Raw genomic sequence first — 3,746 nt, 5'->3', positions numbered from 1 at the left:
AAATGTGTTGACGGACACTTTGTATTCAACGCTTTCAAAGATAGGAAACGACGTTTCATTAACGCGGCCGTTTAACGTCACTGAGAGACGGACTCATAACGAGCAATTAATATTTTATGAGTAAATGAGGCACGTAAGGGAAATTATGAGGGAAAAGTGAAAGAGACGCGTATCACACGTAATCATCTGAATTAAAAGTGACCCACATTCATGTGGACGTTATGATGACTTTTAGCACTCGGGGCTCTCGCGCTGTATTTTAAAATATCTACAACAGGTACTTCTTGTTTGATGTGTTGCCTTGAATTGATAAATATCTTAAATATCTTACTGACTTTACAGCTGTTTTGGGGGGTAGAATATTTGGATTTATGGGCTGCAGATCCAACGACGTTCGTGCCGCTTTATTTGGGGGGATGACGGATACCTCCCGCAAATATTAATAGTAGCAGCAAAACAAAAAAAGCAATCACTCGTAAATGTTTACAGGCCGCTCCACCTCCCGTAGATAACTGGCTGGAAATCATCAAAGAGATTCATGCGATGGAAAGATAGACTTTCCTTTTTATTTATTTTTCATACACTACACGGTAATATATTTGCTGGAGAAAGGAACGTGCTCATTTATCAACGTCATTTCTGTGCTATTGTTCTTTAAGAAAAGAAAACAATAAATGGAGAAATAACTATAAAAGCCTGTTTGAGCCGCTTTGCCTATGTTAGCATTAGCATGTAGCATGAACCACATGTCACATGAACCACTCGTGTCATATTGAGTGAATTCTTGTGATTAATCTTTGATTGTTGCTTATTATATGTAATAGAGAAATGCTTCGGGGGTTATCGGTCCACACGAAGGCTGAGCTTTAATTCACGAGTTGACCTTCAACGACCTTCACAGCCTAAGTTATGAACACGTGCGGTGCATCCCGAGTCCAATTTTTCTCAAATCAGCCGGTCCACGTTTTGAGTGAGAGTGAGAGAGTGAGAGAGTGAGAGAGTGAGAGAGTGTGAGAGTGAGAGAGTGAGAGAGTGAGAGAGATTTCTGTTCCGGAGCGTCTGGACTGAGAAGCATCTGTAGATTGAAATCGCCTTTAAAAATAAAATGGTTTGGATTTCCCAAAAATAAATCAAATTTGATCCCTTTTTTTATTCATTTTTTGTGCTGTCAAGATCTTTTAAATCAATCTGGATATCAAAAGAAAAGAAACAGAAGAATATTCCAGCTGGCATTCTGAACCAAAGCCTCGAGTTGCATCCTCGTTTCCTTCCCTTGCGTCTCCTCCTCGCCTCCTTCTCCTCGGGGAACGTCGTCGGGGTCCAAAGGAACGTGCACGGTCAATATTGATTTGTGATTAGCGAACGCCTCAGCGGCTCTGATCCGCTCTTATTGGTCAATCGGCTCGATAAACGAAAGCACAGCGTATGAAAATGTGAATAAAAGGTGATTTTGGCTGCGTGATAATATCTCTCTGAAGATGATTTGTGTTAATTGCTCCGCTGTTGGCCTTGGAGAGGAGGGGGGGGGGGGGGGGGGGGGGGGGTGGGGGGGGGGGGGGGGGGGGGGGGGGGGGGGGGGGGGGGGTATAATCACCGTCTGTTGTCAAGGTCGTTTTGCCATACCATAAACACATCCATCACCACCAAAAAACTGTTCAGTTAACTGGAAATGGAGTCGTTAGTCTTCGTGACGTTTCACGTTCAATACTCGGGGATCACAAATGATCACCGGAGCAGATATAATAACATATTTGATCTTTTTGTTCATTAAAACTTCAGTGAAAAAGTTTCCTTTCAACTCGTAAAAAAAAAGAAGAAAGAAAGCGTTTTGATAAGTCGGGGGTCTTCCTGTCCGGGTCCAGATTCCTGGCTCGGCTTCCTCTCCACAACCTCTCTGAGAATCATCTGGCCAATCAGGAAGCTCTCTGAAAAGGGCCCACCCCCAACCTCGTGTCAGTCAACGGTATTTCAGCTTTGTTTCATCTCAAATGCCAAAGCAGCTCGTCAGAGGGGGCGGAGCCACAACTAACTCAAATCCAGCCTGTGTGACTTTAATTAAGCTCTTCATCATCGTCCTCCTTCCTGTGTGGTCATGCCCCCCCCCCCCCCCCCCCCCCCCCTCTTCACCTCGCCATGTTGAATCAGAAACTTCTCGCTTCGCCATCCCAAAAACATCTGAAATGAAGAGACAGCAATGGACCTTCTTTTCCTCTCATTATAGATTATGATATGTTTTAGAGAAGGTATGTTTTGGTGCATCTGTAGGAACGTCCCATTCATGTGAAAGTAACTTTATTTATTTCAAATTTAGCACACACGTACTCGTTGATTTAAAGATGAACCGATTACATTTTGGTGGTCAGAGGTCAATGTGACCTCCATAAAACACGTTTTGTATCGTAACCATGACGCAATAATTCATATTATGCCAATTTCACAAAGGGACAAAAAGAGGTGATTTATTCATTTTTATTATATTATTCCTCATTTAAGCCTCATTACTTTGATTATTTTCATTGCAAGTTGAAACATTCATACACTCCTCAAATAATCAAGATATCGCCTTTTTGTTTTTGCATCTTTCTGGAAGACAGTTGTGTAAAAAGTGTGAATTTGTTTGGCTGCATCTCACACACACACACACACACACACACACACACACACACACACGTTGCATGTGTACACATCATCACAATGCACAGCTTACATTTAGCAGCCATGATGAATTGTCTCTCTGTTATTGGTTTTTAAAGCAACATGAGGTCCCATCGGAGGGGAAGTCGGACCCAATAACAACAGAAATGGATTTATGATAAGAGACACAAAGAAGCTGAAGACCAGGATGTTGTGCTGCTCTTATTTCTTTATGTGTAATATCTGAAGGGTCAGATTGACATAAATTGAAGTCGCAGTTCCAACAAAAACGTTCCTGATCATCATTTCTCGCTGTCATAATAGCTTGTGTTACCTTTTGTTGTCCCCCCCCCCCCCCCCCCCCCCCCCCCCCCCCTTGTTTGTTGTTGTGTTTATATCCAGCTCGTGAACTGATAGCTGTCATGTAAAAGCACAATACCCAGGAGGGTGCATTACTAATATGAATCAGGAATATGACACCTCTTGGGAATTATCGCTGACACTGCAGAACAGTCAGGATACAATATATATATATATATATATATATATATATATATATATATATATATATATATTGTACATATAATTTGAGTGCATTCTGTCCAGTGTGTGCTTGTGAAGACTCTTGATTGATGTGCAGCAGATGGTCTTGATTACGTGATCTTTGGCATTAGTGTTCATGTTTTAATGCTCTTTGAGAACACTGAACTGGAATCAGACACAACTCGTGCTGTCCAGCTCCTAATCTGATGCCTTGCTCAGAGGCTGATGGGCAGGAATAAGAGGCTTTCGTACTTATTAAACATTAAGACTCTCCAGAGTGTGTGAATCAGGGCGCCGTTATCAAGCTGTCGCCACGCGCTCAGGCTTAACTCCACAATGACAACCCGGCTGCCCCGGATATGAGAGCCGTGGTCAGTTATGAAAGAGCCCCCCCCCCCCCCCCCCCCCCCCCCCCCCCGTGTGTCTGCATTGTTAATGATAAGTTGATGTGTGCGCATCAAACGCGTTTCAAACACACGTACAAGCGCTTCTTGAGACGGACACCCAGACTAATGCTGCAAGACTCACCCGGCGACGCCCACGGGCGCCCCGTGGGCGTCGCCGGGGTC

This window comes from Cyclopterus lumpus, chromosome 2 (genome assembly GCF_009769545.1).
Source record: "Cyclopterus lumpus isolate fCycLum1 chromosome 2, fCycLum1.pri, whole genome shotgun sequence".
Taxonomy (NCBI): Eukaryota; Metazoa; Chordata; class Actinopteri; order Perciformes; family Cyclopteridae; genus Cyclopterus; species Cyclopterus lumpus.
Note: the sequence above shows the minus strand (reverse complement) of the source record.